We start from the raw sequence: 20054 nt of genomic DNA, 5'->3' as shown, positions 1-20054 counted from the left end.
CCAAGAATAGATCTTTTAAAAACTGTTAGAGTTTCCACGGACCTTAGAAAAAGAGAAAAATTCTAACCTAGCATCATTCATAGATATAAATTTACTGTCCTAAGTTCACACATCGCTTATTTTGGGGAAGTAGGATATAAATTAGTTGTCCTGTGTTTATTCAGTCTTTAATCAGAGGTAACAAAATAAAGGAGATGACCCAATCAATCCTCCTCATAAATAAATCAGTGATATTTTCGAGGAACAGTAGTCTTTATTTCTGGAATGGTCTTTGGAGGATGTACTTGACTAAGTATGAGGTAGAGTAAATGAACTCAAAATCTATGGTTTCTGAGACATAAATAACTGGAAAATGTCACATTATCTATGGTATAAAGTGGAGATATTTCAAAACCTAAATTCTTCCTGTCTTGATGAAGTTACTTGCTAATCTCCCCTATTTTTCTGAGCCAAATTATTTGTGTCCAATAAGGGAAAAAAGACCTAGATACTTATGTGTGATGTCTTAGGTCTGCTTTGTCCAGCATCTTAATTACCTATATCTTTGAAATTATCAGTAAAGTTTGATATTGGGTAAGACATAAGTTTTTTATGAGTCTTATCTGAGAATACAATCTTTCATGTTTGTTCAGCTTAGAGAATGAATTTTTATATGTGTTGTGTGTTTGAGGGCTCCTGAGAACCCCCAATGGTTAGGAACCCTCTTGGGCTCAATGACTTGCTAGAAAGGCTTTTAGTACTCAAAAACTGTTATACTCATAGTTATGGTTTATTACAGTAAAAGACTAAAATCAGAAATAGAAAAAGGCATGTAGAGTCCAGTAGAGACCAGATACAAGCTTCCAGTTGTCCTCTCCCAGTGAAGTCATGTGGAAAGTACTTAATTTTCCTAGCAATGATGCATGACAACATACAAGGAGTGTTACCAAACGGGGAAGAAGCTTACGCAACCCTTGGTGTCCAGTAATTTTATTGAGGGATGGTAGTGTAGGAATGTCTGACCTTCAGATTTTATTGGGGGTTGGTCATGTAGGAATGGCCAACATGTGGTACTTACCACGTGGTCATGGCTGACTTTAGTTTTCATTCCCTCTAGAGATTAAGCTGATGACACATGTCCCAAGGTTTCCACCATAAATCACATGTTTAACATAAATTGTATGGTTTGGCCCACAGATTCAGATAAACACACTCTGTGCAAAGCATGATATTCGAAACAAACACACTCTGTACAGACAGGATAAGGACTTAGGGGTTATCTCCCGGGAGATGAGAAAGAACCAAGCATTTCTTTAGAATGGTAAAATTTAGACAGTGTAGTCTTGCTAGGTTAATCCTTTACTGTATAATCTGTATATAATATAATCATAATTTATTATGTTTTAAACTGGAACCTTGTAATTGACAAAGACAGATAGGTAGGAGACTAAAATCGACAGAGCCGACCTTCAATAAAGAAATTCCTATGGGTGCCTAGATGGCCCACTTGGTTAAGCACTGACACTTGGTTTCGGGTCAGGTCATGATCTCATGGGTGGTGAGTTTAAGCCCTGCTTCAGGCTCTGTGCTGGCACCCTGGAGCCTGCTTGGGATTCTCTCTCTTCCCCTCCCCTACTTGCTTGCTCCCTCTTTCTCTCTCAAAATAAATAAATAAACATAAAAAATTAAAATATAAAATAAAAATAAATTCTTAAATGTTTTTCTTGTAGAAGAAAAAGGATCTAAGATGGAAGGTTTGAGACATAAGAAGAGAAAGAAAAGAGACGCATCCATAGGTGGATTTAAACAAGTGACTATAGAGAATGATAACAGTAAATATTTGGGGGTTAAAGAAAAATGAGAACCCAAATGTATGAGAATAATAGTTTATGAGTTTGGTTAATAAGAATTTAAGTGTTCTAACCTCTGGTTTTTTTGTGGAAGAAGGAGAGTAAAAGTATCAATCAACCTTTATTTTTTTTTAAAATGCCAATGGTTAAATAAATTCTCAAGCATCTCAACCAAAATGGGTAGGAAGGAATAAGCTAATTTAAAAGAAACATAAAAGAAGAAGAAAAAGAATGGGTGTCTGTGTGGCTCAGTCAGTTAAGCATCTGTCTCTTGGTTTGGGCTCAGGTCATGATCTCACAGTCCCTGAGTTTGAGCCCTGCATGAAGCTCTATGCTGACAGCATGGAGCTTGCTTGGGATTCTCTCTCTCTCTGCCTCTCCATCTGCCTCTCCCCAGCTCATGCACACATGTTCTCTTTCTCTCCCTCTCTCTCCCTCAAAATAAATAAACTTAAAAAAAAGAAGAAGCGGAGGAGGAGGAGGAGGAGGAGGAGGAGGAGGAGGAGGAGGAGGAGGAGGAGGAGGAGGAGGAGAAGGAAGGAGAAGGAGAAGGAGAAAAGAAGAAGAAGAAGGAGGAGGAGGAGGAGGAAAAAAAGAATATAGATAAGATATAGATAAGATATATCTATTACTCTCACCCCCTTACTCTCCGTCTCTCTGTGGACTGCAGAGACAGTCCATATTGGACCAATCATTATGCTCATTTTATGATGGCACATCATTCATCATAGGTCTGTGAATACCTCACTTTAAACAATTCACTTACCCATCTCAAGAGTGTAATGAACACCTTCAAAACTACAACCCCTAAACAAACAAACAAACAAACAAACAAACAAACAAACCCCTAGGACGTACACTACAATCTATGGAGAAAGGTATGATCCCTACCTCATATCCACTCCCATCTTCTTCAAACAAGAGGAATATTTCCCTGAACTCCTTCATCAACTTTTCCTCACTTTCTTTCCTATTTTCCCCTAAGTGGCTTAACATAATCTCATTATAATTTGTCTGTGTGCTTATTTATGCTTCATAACATAATCTCTTTACAATCAGGAAACATGTCAATCTTGTTGACTGTAGATTCAACAGCACCTGGAACAACATGAGATACATCATAAGAATTTAAAATAGTTTTTTGTTGAATAGATGAATGAATTCATACTTTATTTTTTTAATTCCCGGTATTCAACCCTATGCTTATTAGACATACCATGAACGCTTGTTAAAATGAACACATATGCATGCATCAAGTCATTTTTCTTTTTCTCATACTACATTAAATTCTGAGTGGTCTTGACTAAATACTATGTAATTTTTGTTACTGTTTCATATTACCTAGATCAAATTTTTACACAGAGTAGTTATTGAATAATGAAAATAATGGGAAGGAAAATGCCTTATTTGAAAATCAGAGTTATATTGGCACTTTAAAACAACAAATATTTTAAAAATATACACAAAGAAGTTCATCTTTGATGAATGGTTTATAGATCTATTTTATTTAAATTGCTCTATTTCCTTTCCATACTTTAGTAAGGGACAGTTAGGTTTTTCCATCTTCCTAATTGTCTTTTAAAGCAAGTGTACAGCTGGTATAGATGCAAAAAAGATAATAACTTTTTATACTATTACTTAGCTTTGCTATATACAAATATGAGATTGCTTCTTAGCTAACCCATGCAGAAGTCATTTCTATCCATTTATTTCTAGGGTACTTATTACTACTGGATCTAAAATAAATATATGCTACTCACATTTTTCAGATAGAATCTTTAGGAAATATGTTACATATAATATTGTCTTTTCTCAGAGGAAGCCGTATAAGGCCCAGGTGGGCTATTTTTATATACGGGCACATTAAAAATAAATTACTAAGTAGCTCTGTCCTGTGAATGAATAAAAAATGTAATCACAGCAGCTTATAAATGTAAACTACTACTTGTAGAAATTTCAGAATGTAAGGCATGCCAAAGGCCAAGTATTAATCTCACAAGATTTGAGGAAGCCTGTGTGCTGTATGTAGAAAAGGATCACAGCAAAGCATTCAGTTGCCCGAGTTCTACAATCAGTAGATGGGGGTTCAACCTCAGGACTCGGTTTAACACTATAATCCATTGATCCAATGATTTTTTCACTACTGATCAACAACCTCATATTCACATTACCTTCATCGCCAAGCTTAAGTTTCACAATCCATTATTATCATTATTCTCCTGAAAAAAATTTAACTGCCTTACCTTTTTCTTGATTTGTGATACTAGCCTGTCACATCCAATTCTTCTAGAGCCATTTCTCTACCCATTACATAGATCCACAAGTGATCCTTGCTTGTTTCTTGGAATAATTGTTTTAATGATTTCACCACTCACTGATAATTCATCTAATTTCATTAGTTTCCTTGGTTTTCATTATGTGGAGACTCTCCTTTATTTTTTATATATATAAACTTTTTATTTTGAGGTAATTGTGGATTCACATGCAGCTGTAAGAAATAATTCAGTGAGATTCTATGTATGTATTACCTAGTTTACCATCTTGAAACTCTAGTACAATTTCACAACCAGAATATGGATATTAATACAGTCAAGATTCAGAATAGTTCCATGACTGCTAAGATTCTATGGGTGACTCTTTCATAACCATGCACACCTTTCCTTGATGCATGGTAAACACCTTCTATTCTTCATTTGATTCAGCATAACTATCTGGTGATTCATCCAATTTGTGTGTGTAAAATAGTTTGTTACTTTTTATTGCTGAATAGAATTTCATGGTATAGATGTAACACAATTTTTCAACTATTATTTTTTTTTAATTTTAGCATGATGATATCCAAAATGATATAAATAAAGAATAAGTGTACACTTTTAATATGCTTTTTAAAGAGGCAAATATGAATAAATTTTTTAATAAACTTTAAAAAATAGTTTAGATTTACAGAAAAATTAAGATTGTAATCTAGAGAATCACCATATACAACATACCTAGTTTCCTCTTTATTAATGTCTTACCTTAATTAGTATGGTATATTTGTCAAAATTGAGGAACCAAACTGATATATTATTATTAACTAAAGACCATAGTTCAAATTTCTTAAGTTTTATATCATGTTCTTATACTGTTTCAGGATTCCATTTAAGATACCATGTTACATTTATTTGTAATGTGTACTGAGTTTCCTCTGTCCTATGACAATTTCTCTGACTTTCCTTGTTTTGATGTCCTTGACATTTTTTTAGGAGCACTGGTCAGATATATTATACATTTATGCATTTTATTTTAACATATATTAACACACTTGTAAAATGTCCATCAGATGATATGTATCTGTTGTCTTTCTCATGATTATACTGAGGCTATGGGTTTTTAAGAGGAAGAACACAGACGTAAAGTGCTAGTTTTGTCACATCATAACTAGGGTACATGATATCAGTATGACATCACTATTGATATTAACATTGATCACCTGATAAAGAGGTTTCTCCATTGTAAAACTGCCATTCAAACACAGTTTGCAGTTAAGGTGTGAGGGGCTAGTATCTTTGTGAGGGGGAAGTATCTACATAAATTATTTTAATTCTACACTGAAGTTTGGTGTCTGTACCTCAGTTTAATATTTCATTCAATAATTTGTTTATATCAGTATTAACTCATAGATATGCACTTTATGCTTTAGGATATAATCCAATATGACTATTTTGTGGTTCAAATTGTTTCAATATCAGCCATCGGGAGCTCTTTCAGTTGTTTCTTAGTATACTTTTTTCTTGTTTCTTAGTTGAATCACATCAGATTTCTTGCTTGGTTTGGTTTCTTGTTTGTTTTTAGCACTTCTTGAAATACTGACATTACAAGGTGGTCCAGGCTCATTCTGTGTATTCTCCATTGCAGTCCTAGAACTGGTTATTTCTCCAAGGATCCCTGGTTTATTTTATGGGAGAATGGTGTTAGAAATCAAGATGTAAGCTCTGGGTATGGATATTGCTAGGTGGTGTCATTGCTTTTATGCCTTCTCAACTGATAGAACAAGGAACTATGTGTGTATACTAGCCCTTTCATGTGTGCATATGTATAAATATTTCTGCATGCAAACAACTGTGTCTGTATTAAAGTCAACTGATGGTTGCATACTGATACCGATGTATCCAACTCTAACCCAGCACCATATAGATCATTCTAGTCCCCCATCCCCACCTTGATTGTCGTTAACCTGCCACTCCAATAGTGACAAAATTGGCTCCCATTATCTGCATTCATGTACATAATTGTTTATTTCCAGTATATATGTGGTATACTGTTTTTCAGATTCAGTATATAGATGGCATACACTTGATAATGGTTTCAGAATTGTTAACTTGTGACCCCATAGAAACAACTTTAGCTGTTAGAATTCATTGCTTATGTGCAGGTTTTTTTTTTTTTTTAACCTTAAAAGTTTTCCAGTGTTTCTTAGGTCAGCACATTTTTCGCCTGCTCCTTAAGTGAGTCTAGTTTATACATTTTTTGTAGTTACATTCTTTTGTCACAGTCTGCGTACCATTCTGGGATTCCTCAATCTCCTATATTATCTTTTAATTTTCATACATTGACATTCGTTCTTTGAGCTGGAAACTTACTATTTGTTTTGGCAAATGCATAATGTCATGTATTCAACATCACAGTATCCATTCTATGGATTTAACACAGTTTATTCATCCATGAATCTATTGAAGGACATCTTAATTGCTTGCAGATTTTGTCAGTTATTAATAAATATCCTAAAACATGTCCACATTGAGCATTTTGTGTGTATATAGTTTATCAAACATGCTAGATAGATGCCTGGGAATATGACTGCTGGATTGCATGGCAAGACCTTGGTTAGCTTTGTAGGAAACTCTCTTACTAAGTGGTTGTACAATTTGTATTCCTGCCAACAATGATGAGTTTCTGTTGCTCACTAGCTATTAGTATAGCAGTCTTTCTTTAATTCTAACCATCACACTACATGTGTAGCAATATCTCATAATTGTTCTGTAGTGTGTTTCCCTAGTGACAAATTATATTAACCACCTTTGCATATGTTTATTTTCCTTCTTTATATCTTCTTTGATAAAGTACCTGTGTATATCCTTTACCATTTTGAATTGGGATATTTTCTTAATGGTCAGTTTTAAGTCTCCTTTCTACATCTTGGATTCAAGTCTTTTATCAAATCTATGACTAGCAAATATTTTCTCCTAATCAGCGATTTATTTTTCTACTCACTTAAAAATGTCTTGCATAGAGCAGAGGCTTTTAACTTTATTAAAACCCAACTTATCATTTTTGTCTTTTAACAGTGTTTTCCACTTTGTCTAAAATGTCACCACAAAAACCAAGGTCATATAGGTTTTCCCCTACATTTTCTTGTAGAAATTTTAGTTTTGCCTTTTACATTTCGATGTGTGATGCATTTTCAGTTAATTTTTGTGGAAATCATAAAGTCACCATCTCTGTTTATTTTTTTGCACATGGATGATCAGTTGTTTCATCACCTTTTGTTGAAATGAACTATCTATTCTCCATTGAAATGTCTTTACACTTTTGTTAAAAATCAATGTAGTGTATTTATGTTACCCTTGGCTATTATGCTTCATTGATCTATGTGTCTGTTATTTCATCATTACATGTCTTGATTACTTTGACTTTATACTGTCTTAAAATAAGGTAATGTGATTCCCTCAACATTGTTTATGTTGTCATTGTTCTCCTATTCAGCTTCCTCCTTCTCCTGTTCCACTTCTCCTTCCCCTGTTCCACTTCTCTTTCGTCCTCCTCCTTATTCTACTTTCCCTCAAACATTTTACCGGATATTATGTCCTTTATCTTTTGATGTGAACTTTAGAGTAGGTAGCTTGATATCCACAAAAAAAGCTTGCTGGGCTTTTAATTGGGATTGTATTAACTCTATAAGTCAGGTTGGGAATAATTGCACTCAACAATATTGAGAATTCCAATGAATGAACACTGAATATCTCCCATTAATTTAGATCATATCTGATTTTTTATCTTTTTTATAGTTTTCCACATATACATCTATACATATATGACAAGATCGTAGTCAAGTATCCAAATTTTGGGTGCTATTTTGAACAGCGTTGTTAAAATAATATCAAATTCAGGGGTGCCTGGCCAGCTCAAAGGGAGGAGAGTGCAACTCTTGATCTTGGGGCTGTGATTTTGAGGCCCAGTTGGATGTAGAGATTGTTTAAATAAATAAAACTTTAAAGTAAAAAAAAATAATGTCAAATTCAAAGTATTTATTCTTCAGATATGTAAAAACAATTGACTTTTGACCAATGACCAATTATCTTGTCATGCTGTCCTGTTTGTTTACTAGTTTCAAGTTGTCTATTTTAATCAATTCTTAGGGAATTACTATATAGAAAATCATGTCATCTATGAATAAAAATAGTTTTATTTATTTGTTACTAATCTTAACACATTTTATTTATTCTTCTTGTTAGGAAGAACATACTTTGTTCAAAATCTTAGGGAGCAAATGGTTAGTTCTCTACCTATTAAGTATGATGTTAGCTGGAGGGTTTTCATTTATAACTTTTATTAGATTAAGGAAGTTCCTTTCTCTTCCTTGTATTTTTTTAAATTTTTAACATGAATGGGTTTTGAATTTTGCCAAATATTTTTCCTGCATCTATTGATACGAAGATATAGTTTTTCTTTTTTTTTTTAATTTTTTAAATGTTTTATTTATTTTTGAGACAGAGAGAGACAGAGCTTGAGCAGGGGAGATGCAGAGAGAGAGGGAGACACAGAATCCAAAGCAGGTTCCAGTCTCTGAGCTGTCAGCACAGAGCCCAACAAGGGGCTCGAACTCATTAACCACAAGATCATGACCTCAGCTGAAGTCAGACGCTTAACCAACTTTGCCACCCAGGCGCCCCTAGTTTTTCTTATTCCATCTATTGATGTGATGCAGTGCATTGACTGATTTTTGAATGTTGAAACAGCTTGCATTCCTTGTATGAGCCCCAACTGGTCATCATGTGTTTTCTTTTTTATATATTGTGACATTTATTTGTTAAATATTTTTGTTTAGTTTATTTATTTTCTGAGAGAGAACACAGGCACAAGTGGGGGAGGGGCAGAGAGGGAGGGAAAGAGAGAAACCCAAGCAGGCTCTGCCATGTCAGCACCCAGGCAATGCAGGCTCCAACGCATGAACCATGAGATCATGACCTGAGCTGAAATCAAGAGTCGGATGCCTAACTGACTTAGCCACCCAGGCCCCCTATTTGTTGATTATTTTTATAATTACAGTCATGAGAAATATTGGCCCATAGCTTTCTTTTATTGTAAAGTATCTATGTGGTTTTCATATTTTAATAATTTTGGCCTCATGAAATTGGTCAATAGATATTCCATATATTTCTATTATCTGGAAAATATTTTGTTACCATTTCACCTTTAAAATTTTGATAGAATTCATTAATGAACCATCTGAACTTGGTTTCTTTTTCAAAAGATTATTCATTATTACTTAAATTTCTTTAATAGATCTAAGACTATTCAGGTTACCTATTTCTCTTTGCATCAATTGTGTTAGTTTATGTCTTTCAAACAATTGGTCCACTTCATCTAAATTATCAAATGTATAGAGATAGAGTTATTTGTATGATTCCCTTATTACCCTCATACTGTCTATGGAATCAGTAGTGATATCTTTTTCCTTTCTGACACTGGTAATCTGTATCTTCTTTTTATTTGATTAGCCTGGATAAAAATTTATCAATTTTATTGAACTTTTCAGAGTGCCAATTTTTGGGTTAATTTTCTTTCTCTGCTGTTTTCTTGTTTTCAACTTTTTTGGTGTGTGCCCTAATTTTAGTATTTCCTTATTCTTGCATTAAATTTATATTTCTGTTTTTCCTATATTTTCCAAAAGTGGGTGCTTAGGTTAAAAATTTTAGACCTTCCTTATATTATAATATATTGATTTAATGCTTTAAATATCTCTTTAAGAATTATTTTAGCTGTATCACAAAAATCTGGCTAAGTTCTATTTTCATATTCATTTCAGTCATGATATTTAAAGTTACTTTTGAGACTTTTTTTAACCATGCTCATTCAGAAATGTGTTATTTAATGTCTATTTTGGTTCTTCCAGCTTTCCATTATTAATTTCCAATTTCATTACATTTTGGTCTGAGAATGTTCTTTGTGTGATTTTTAGTCTTTTAACTTTGTTAAGCTATGTTTCATGGTACAGAACATGGCCTATCTAGGTAAATGTTCCCTCTGAGCTTGACAAGAATGTGTATTTTTCTGTTGTTGGATTTAGTCTATAAATATCATTTAACTTAGGTCGAGTAATGGTGTTATTCAGGTCTTATATATCTTTACTGATTTCTGTCTACTTGCTATATCCATTATTGATAAAGGGGTGGTCAAGTACTCAAATAAAATAGTGGACTTTTTCTATTTTTCCTCATCCTCCTTGTGGGCCCCAGGTTTCCTTGGGTTCTTGTATTCTCACTATAAAAACTTGGTGGAATACCTATAAGAAAAGCCCAGGAAAATGTGAGGGCTCCCTTAAGACTGTAACCTCCAGGATTTTTCTCACTCTTATGTTAATCTACGCTCAGCTTCCAGCAGTTTATCAAAGTTACTGTTAAAATGCCCTTACCAATTTATATCTCCAGCAGCTTCTGCTCTAGATAAGCAGATATCAGTTTTTGTGTCTCTCTGCTTGTGCCTTTTTCTCCAGATTTTCAGTGGCTATTTGCTTTAAGACTTCAGTTCTCTATAGGTTCCAAGAAAAGTCATTGACTCGGTTTTTCCAGATTTATCTTGTTGTAAGGATGGGAGTGATGACTCCCAATTTCCTTACATGTTAGATCTGAAACCAGGAGTTCTCTCCACATACCTTTATGAATGAACTTCCAGTTATTTTTAGTATAGTGCAAAGGACTTGTATCACTTCAAAGACTTATTGTAGGGTTTACATGTATCAATGACCTACAAGAATTCTGTACTTGCCTCCAGCAACTTGCTGTAACCATAGAAACAGAAAAAGAAAAAAGACAGAAAGAGAGACAGAGGAAGAAAGACAGAAAGATCTGAAGAAAAAAAAAAGTATTGATATGAGACTTCAATGTTTGCAATTTATGGTTGAAAATAATGTTAAATATTTATTTTAACAATTAAAAATGTTATAAAAAAGTGACTCAGATTATCTAATCCAACCATCTGTAAGAAGATACATTTAGTATAATCTTTAATATCATGTAAAATAATTTGTTAAATTAATTCTGGTGACAATTAATTAATATACCTCCAAACAGTTACAGATATATTTTCCCCAGTTTTACCTTTACAATAAGAACCAACCACGATATTTTAAACTCTGTAGAGGGGCGCCTGGGTGGCTCAGTCGGTTAAGCGTCTGACTTCAGCTCAGGTCATGATCTCGCGGTCCGTGAGTTCGAGCCCCGCGTCGGGCTCTGTGCTGACAGCTCAGAGCCTGGAGCCTGCTTCGGATTCTGTGTCTCCCTCTCTCTCTGACCCTCCCCTGTTCATGCTCTGTCTCTCTCTGTCTCAAAAATAAACATTAAAAAAATTTAAAAAAAAAAAAAAAAAAAAAAAAAAAAAAAAAAAAAAAATAAACTCTGTAGAATAAAAATTTTATACCTTTCAGATATTATCATTATTATGACCTATGTTTTTCAAGCAGCATTTCAAGTAGTGTAATTAATCAGAGACCACACACACATAAAAAGATTACCAATGGAAGCCTTAGCATTCTTAAGTAAGCATGTGGGGCAATAATAGGAAATTTTATAATGTTTTGGGTTCTGAAATCCTGTTATACTTGGTCTCCAGCTGTGCCTTGCAAGTGCCTGCTTTTCATAGTGAGTCCTACACAGCAGGAAAGCTAGCCAAGAAAGGATTTAATAAGTAAAAATGTCCTAGCTTTTAAGGAGGCTATGTTCTGCAAGCATTACAGTTACTGCTTCTACTGTAGGTTTCATTTATTTTCAGATTTTTAAACATTTGTTAAATGACAATTGAGCCTTTGATGACTGATTTTCAACTAATCAGAGTATACAACTTTAGCCTTTAAACCAAGCCTTTTTTCACACCATCCTCAACTATTTGCCTCAGTTGAGAGCACAAATGATAGACATTCAAATACACAGTGACAAATGGCTTTGGATGTTAGAGATCTTCTTTTTCTGTTCTGCTTACTAGTTTATTTTACAATTATAAATACATACCTTTCCTTGATCTACCAGCTATGTGTAGAAAAACAGAAATAATTGTCATCTGTATGCCTACAAAATACACCAGGGTTTTTTTTTTTTCTTTAATTTGACACTTTTAATGTTACAAACAATAAAACCAATTTTTTTTTGAAACCTAGAACACTGCTATTTTAGAAACCTAGAAATTTCTGGGGGGTTTTATTAAAAATTTTTAATGTTTATTTTTGAGAGAGAGAGAGAGAGAGAGAGAGAGAGAGAGTGAGAGAGAGAGAGTCAGGGCATGAGCAGGGAAAGAGCAGAGAGGGAGACACAGAATGTGAACCAGGCTCCAGGCTCTAAACTGTCTGACAGCACCGAGCCCCACCAGGGGCCCGAACTCACAAACCATGAGATCATGACCTGAACTGAAATCTAGAGTCGGAAACTTGACTGAGCCACCCAGACGCCCCTAGAAATTTCTGTTTTTAAAAAAGGTAGCACTTAAAGTAGATTAAGAGAAAATATATACATTAAATGTCAAAGACAAATGAAACTTACCTAAAAAAAAAAAAAAGGAAAATTCAATATGGATTGTTTACCTCTCTTAAACTTTGAAAGAATATGGAATTCTGGCTAAAGGATAATAACTTCCTGTCCTAATTAGGGAACAATGAAAAAACAATGAAAGTTATGAAAAATTCATGTAAAAGTATAACCTGTCCAAATAAACAAAGAAACAAACAATAAGACCACCTAGGGTCATGACTGTTACAAAGAAATTTCAATGTAATTAAGTTCAACTGCAAATCTACTTGATTCCTTGCTGTGATATCTTTGTCAGTTGGAGGTCCAATCTCTTTATATAAATAACTTCTTTAATGGGAATCTCGCTAATAATCAATTTTAAAAACATCAGTAGAAACTCTGAGGTATCCTGCTGAAATTCAGGTGTATTTTGACTAAATCAGTCTTTCTTTAGATTTCCTAGGAAATTACTTCTAAAGGTAGAAGAATTAGTTTGATTATCTCAGAGGTTCTGTAGACATCATCTAAACATCCTTTCACATGCCCAAATCATCTTAAATCTTTGGGTTTATCTTTAAATTTTAAGGATATTTTGCATTCTGTCACAAAATGTACAGTATTTGGTTTTGAACCAATCTCTTAGTGATTGAGATTCATATATCAAATAAAAATAACTATAGCACAGTTCATATTCATATATTCATATTCTTGTATCATATTCACATTCAGTTCATATTCATATATCAAATAAAAATAAATAATTGTGCCAACTTTGGTTTTGTTTTCTGGGAAATTCTCTCCTTTGTCTCCTTGTCAGAGTATTCTCAGAAATCGGCCTCCACAATAACACTGAATTTGAAGAGTAGCTTTTTTTGTGCAGTGAAACACATTCTTAAGCATAAATATTTTTTTTCTTATAGATGAGGGAAATTACCATAAGTTCTATGTTAAACCAGAAAAGGAGGTAGGGGAGTATAACAGATCTCTAAAAAGTGAGACAAAGGAGGACATTTGTAAAAATAAGCACAAAGAACAGGAAAAATCAGTTTCATGATGACAAAAAAAAAAAAAAACAGGAAAAAAATTTTAACTGACAGAAATCAAGATAGATTCTTTGAAGTTCAGGCTTAACTCTAGGTATCTTAATTAAGAAAAAAAAGAGTGGAAATGAAAATGTAGTTTAGCCAAAGTATGACATTATCCTGAGCATAAATGAATATCACATATCCTTTTCCCAACTTATTCATTTGAAATTATGAATAAAACAACCATTTATAAAAATACAGTCATGTGGGACAATAAATTTCAAAAAATTTATTCAGGTATTCTAAGGGAACAGTGTAAGCTTGTGGCAGTGGTACAACTCAGGCAATGATAACACTTTTGTGCATGTTCCATGCTGAGGGCATTTTTCAGCAAATGATCCAATGCATTCTTTCTAAGCCTGTTTTCTTGGGTTTAAAAGATAAATAGCCTCAAGGAAAGTAAATTATTGTCATCTAATTTTGGGCTTGAAAATAAATTCATACATAGTTGTGACAATTTGCTCAATCCAGTGGTGCTAGCATAGCCTCAGTAGCAAGTGGAGATTTAGATGTGTAGTTTGGGCCATTGGCATTCACTGGTGCCCATTAAACGTGAAAGGAAGATGCTAAGTGCTCCCTCAGGTATAAAGATGATTTGATTTGCTATTGCTGTGGGTGGCATGTGCTAAGATAGAAAAGTGATTCCATTTCACATGTGAGCTAACTCCTAATGTTGAGAGAAGTAAGTTACATGAAGGACTTTCAGAGATCATAGTTTAGGAACTGAAGGAGAATAAACAACTACACGTATAACCCAGAGGGAAGGTGTTGTAATAGACTGTAGGTATCTGAGGTGGGTGGAAATCAAAGAATGTAAGTAATGACACCAGTGAAAGCAACAAATTGTCAGCCTTAAGTTCTCCTGGTCATCAGTTAACATCTTACACTCCCTGCAGGATACTGATCCTTTTGTGTGTTTTCACAGTTGCCAGAGGTTGCTTTGCTTTTCTGGGCTACCTGGGCCTTGTACTTGGCACTGAGCCAAGAATGCTTCATGTTGCCCTGGGCCTGATGCTACATCTCAGGGTTCATGCCAGGCCCTCTCTCTCTTCCGTGCTCCTGGGAATCAAGACAGGGGTTGCTGTTCCTCATTAGGCGGTTTTATCAGTCTCTCACTTATGTTTGTTTTAACAAATGCATTAGTTGCAAACCAAAATATATTTTTGTGAGGATCCAAAAAAAAAAAAAAAAAGCTGGGAGAGGGCCTAATGTTTTTACCTATATAGGTAATTTTGTTGTTGTTGTTTCCTTTTACTTGAGTCTACTTGATACACAAAGTTACATTAGTTTCAGGTGTACAACATAGGGATTAGCCTTCTCTATACATTATACTGTGCTCATGGCAAGGGTAGTTGCCATCTGTAACCATACAGCACTGTTATAATATCATTGATCATATTCCCTGTGTTGTGCCTTTTGTTCTTATGACCTATTCATTCCATAACTGAAAGTGTGTATCTACCACTACCCTTCACCCTTTTTGCCCGTCTTCCCACATGCCTTCTCTCTGGCAACCGTCAGGTTGCTCTCTGTATTTATAGATCTGATTCTGTTTGTCTGTTTATTTATTTGTTTCTTGTTGCTTTCATTAACATATAGTATTATATTAGTTTCATGTGTACAGTATAGTGATTCAACACTTCCATGCATTACTCAGTGCTCATTCATGATATGTGTATTCTTACTCTCTTTTACCTATTTCACTGATCCCCTCCCACCTCCCCCCTGGTAACCATCAGGTTGTTCTCTATACTTACAGTTAAGAGTTTGTTCTTTGGTATATCTCTTTTTTACTTCATTTGTTTGTTTGTTTTGCTTTTTAGATTCCACGTATGACTGAAATCATATGCAATTTGTCTTTCTCAGTCTGGCTTATTTCACTTAGCTTAATACCCTCTAGATCCATTATATAGATAAAATTCTTGTACTGAACATGTCTCTTAAATGAGGAAAACATATTTTTAAAAATCAGAACAATCTTGAAGGAGAAGAACTAAGTTGGAGCACTGACACTACCCAACTTCAAGACTTACTATAAAACCACAGTATTATCCACATGCAAAAAAAAAAAAAAAATGAATATAGACTTTGACCTTACACGCTTCACAGAAATTAACCTAAAATGAATCCTAGACCTGAAGGGTACAGAATATGCCAGCCCAGAACACACCTCTTTGGCATTAGAATTATTTCGAGTTGATTATTTTAAAAGCAACAGACAGGAGAAGCTCTGAAAACAGTAGAAGTTACTTTTGTGTGAGGGAAATTTACATATTTGAAGGAAATCTTTATTTGAAAGGCTGGCTCCCTCCCTGTACAAGGAAAATAAGGATGACTAAATCATAAGTAGCTCTTATCTATGAAGAAGGCAGCAACTCAAATCTGCATAAAAATCCTTACTTTTGTTTACCTTACTTTTCCTGGTCACCTCATAATTGGTCTCCCCACATCCTTCTTTCTTTGATTTCCTGAAGATGATACTTAAGCCAAAATTCTAAGCCACCTCTTTGAGAGATATTCATTTTCCTCTGGTTATCTATCTCCCATGGTATATATGAGATATGCATGTTAATAAGCTTCTGTTTATTTTTCTCTTATTTATGTTTTTGAGCTTAGAAGGATAAAGGGATTATTATTTTTCATCCACTACAGACCTACTGTAAAACACAAAGCTATAAAATTCCTAGAATATAACATAGGAGAAAACCTAGATGGCCTTGGGTAGGGTAATAAGATTTTATTTTATTTTATTTTTTTATGTTTATTTATTTTTGAGACAGAGAGAGACAGAGCATGAACGGGGGAGGGTCAGAGAGAGAGGGAGACACAGAATCTGGAGCAGGCCCTGGGCTCTGAGCTGTCAGCACAGAGCCCGACGCGGGGCTCGAACTCATGGACTGTGAGATCATGACCCAAGCTGAAGTCAGATGCTCAACCGACTGAGCCACCCAGGCACCCCAGGTAATAAGTTTTTAAATAAAACATCAAAGACAAGATTCATTAAAGAAAGAGTTGATAAGCTGGACCTTATTAAATAAATTTGTAATTTTTACTCTGCAATAGAAAACATCAAGAGAATGAGAAGATATGTCACAGATGAGGATAATATATTTGTAAAAGACACATCTGATAAATGGCTGTTATCCAAATTATACAAAAAACTCCTAAAACCCCACAATAAGAAAACAGTGCAATTTTAAAATGGGCTAAAGACCCTAACAGGTGCCCCAATAAAAAGATACAAATCTAAATTAAGCATAAGGAAAGGCATTCTTCATCATCTGTTATCAGAGTAATACATATTAAAATGAGACACTACTACACACCTATTATATTGGTCAAAATCCAGTACACTGATACCACCAAATGCTGACAAGGATGCACGGCGATATGTATGCTTATTCATTGCTGGTGGGCATGCAAAATGGTATAGCCATGGTGGAATACAGTTTAGCAGTTTCTTGGAAAATTAAACACATATTTACCATTTAATTCAACAATTGCACCCCTTGCTATTTACTCAAAGGAACTGAAAACATGTTCATACAAACATCTGCATAAAGATGCTTATAGCAGCTCTATTCATAATTGCCCAATCTTGGAAGCAACCAATATGTCCATTAGTAGGCGAATGGATAGTAAACTGTGCTGCCAAACAAGGGAATATTATTCAGAATGAAGTGAACTATCAAGCCATGAAAAGACATGGAGGAAGCTTAAATGCATATTGCTAAGTGAAAGAAGCCAATCTGAAAGTCTACAAACCATATGATTCCTACCATTTGATACATTCTAGGAAAGGCGAAACTATGGAGACAATAAATAGATCAGTAGTTGTCAGCGATTAGAGAAAATGAGGGATGAACAGGCAGAGCACAGAGGAATTTTAGGGCAGTGAAAATGCTTTGTATGATATCATAATAAAGGGTATATATCATTATACATTTGTCCAAACCCATAGGATGTACAACATTAAAACGAACTCTAACGTAAGCTATGTTCTCTGGGTGATAATGTGTTCATATAGGTTAATCAGTTGTAACAAATACCACTCTGATGGGGGATGCTGATAACGGGAGAGGCTATGCATCATGGGCATATGTGATGTATGGGAAATATCTGTGTCTTTGTCTTCATTTTGCAGTGAATTTACAACTCCAAAAAATAGGTCTTTAAAAAATATTAATGTTTTCAAATTCAGCTAATTAGCAAATGTCTATTTTCCAACACCCTGTTGGAAGATAAGAGAGGAAGGGAAATTACTTTTCCCTTTGTGAAAAGGTACTTCTGTATCTTTCACATATTGTTATTATTATTGTTCAAAATAATAAATGCAAAGCAGATTTAAAATTAGATACAGCATCATTCATATGGAAAAAGGGAATATGTCATAAGAAAAGCCTGCTTTATTCATTGACCAGGAAAGTCCTTCTGAGTATTGGTTATTAACCTTGGTAAAATAATTCTGCTAAGATAATATTTAGTATGATATATAATCTTCTTTCCTTCCTTCCATGGCTACTGCCTAGCAAAGTATGGTGCCTCAACTCTTTCAAGAAATTTTGACTTCCTTCTTGATATTTTGATGAGGCAAGAATTTTAGGACTTCCCTCTGTCAGAAGCATCCCTGTGCTGAGCTACAGGAACTTCATGGAAGTGCAGAAACTGTGAGCAAATCTCACATGGTATTGCCACATACTGATATTTCCAACTTGCCATTAAAATTAAGTAACCTTCATTACTCCCATTCTATATAAGAAATCTTAGATGGGACATGGTTTTAATAGTAGTTCAGAGCCTTGTGAGGAGATAGGTGTTTGCTAGCAGAATTGGAACAATACAGTCTCAAGGATAAATACAAGGCAGGTATTGACAGTGAAGAAGTTCTCTTTCAGATCCTTTTCTTTTTAAATAGAATCTAAGTGATTACATAGAAGCCACATATTATAAGAGCAAGGAAGACATTAGAGTAAATTTAGAAAACAGTAAATGCATAGAAGATTATCAGCATCAACTTAGATATCCATGTTATTGACTCTAATTATATGCTAGGGAAATTTGTGACAACTGGCATTGTTTTCCAAATTTACATGCCTCCAAAAATACATGGGTGATACACATTTTTTATATTCGTCTGAACCTTTGCATGAATAAAATGCATCTCAAATATGGTGTCATTTGCTGTGCCTAACTTTGTGTTTTGTTTTGTTATTTTAAATCAATGTAATTTTGCCCTTGATTTGTGTGTAACACAATACAAAAGCAAGTACGTGCATTGAAAATGAAGACATTTTTTCATAGAATATTTCCCAATAGAATACAAGAATGTTGGTGTTATTCTCCTATTTTTATTATTTGATAGCTAATAAAAGGGTGTGTAACTAAGATTTGGAATCTTCAAATATGCTAAACATTGATTGAGATCTATATAACACAAAGTAGTCTGTGTAGCACAAAATCTCCAAATAAAAATACATGGTCAAATAAAAACAAACCTTTCCCTGATTTAAAAATGTAAGGTTAACATTGCCCCCTTCTGGCTCCATATTCAAATAAGAGCAACTACTACAATGTCTAATAGCACATTCCATCCCATAAAGCAGCAAGTCTGAAACTGAAAAACAATCTGTAATACCAGAGTCAAGAAAGAATAGGAAGAAGATCTATTTCACCTGAAGTTTCCAGGTCAGATTTAGAGAGAGTTCTATTAGAATTTAGCTCACATAGACACGTTATGAAGACCTATCACTGAGCAGAAATACATGATGTTAAGATTATTGTCACATAGTTTTATTTCTAGCTACTTTCTTTTCCTTTTTCTCAGTCATGTCCCCTCCAGCTGTCACAAACACAAAGGTAATAGAACACAAGAGAGGACTTAAACCCATCTCCAAAACTAAATATTCAAGATGTAATCCATAAGGAAGAAGTTCCAGAGATGGTTCACCACTGCTACTTCCAAACATCTGGCCTTGGTTTCTAGAAAACTCAAGAAAATCAAGTTCATGCTGGTTAACCTAGAGACCCTGGCACAAATTCATCTCTGTAATATCAGAGACTTGATGAAATATTGTTAGTTCCCATACACCCCTCAGAAAATAATAAAAAGGAAAACATAATACACACATTTGAGTAAAAATTTTAAAATCCTAATAGATCTTGTGACAGTCCAATATTTTGGTCCCTTAATTCCTAGAAAAGCAATCAGAAATGTTCTTTCTGTCATCCTTAAATTCTAGAAGAGGCAAACAGGAAAATCAATCCTAGAGTCATTGTTAAAGACTCTGAGGCCTGCTCTAGCAGGGATGAGGTATAATTACCAATATAAATATGTCAGACTAGTTCTTATTGTGAAATACACAGGGTCAGTCTGAACATTTTGG

Source organism: Neofelis nebulosa, chromosome 1 (genome assembly GCF_028018385.1).
Source record: "Neofelis nebulosa isolate mNeoNeb1 chromosome 1, mNeoNeb1.pri, whole genome shotgun sequence".
Taxonomy (NCBI): domain Eukaryota; kingdom Metazoa; phylum Chordata; class Mammalia; order Carnivora; family Felidae; genus Neofelis; species Neofelis nebulosa.
The sequence above is the reverse complement of the archived record's forward strand: the minus strand, read 5'-3'. Positions refer to the sequence as shown.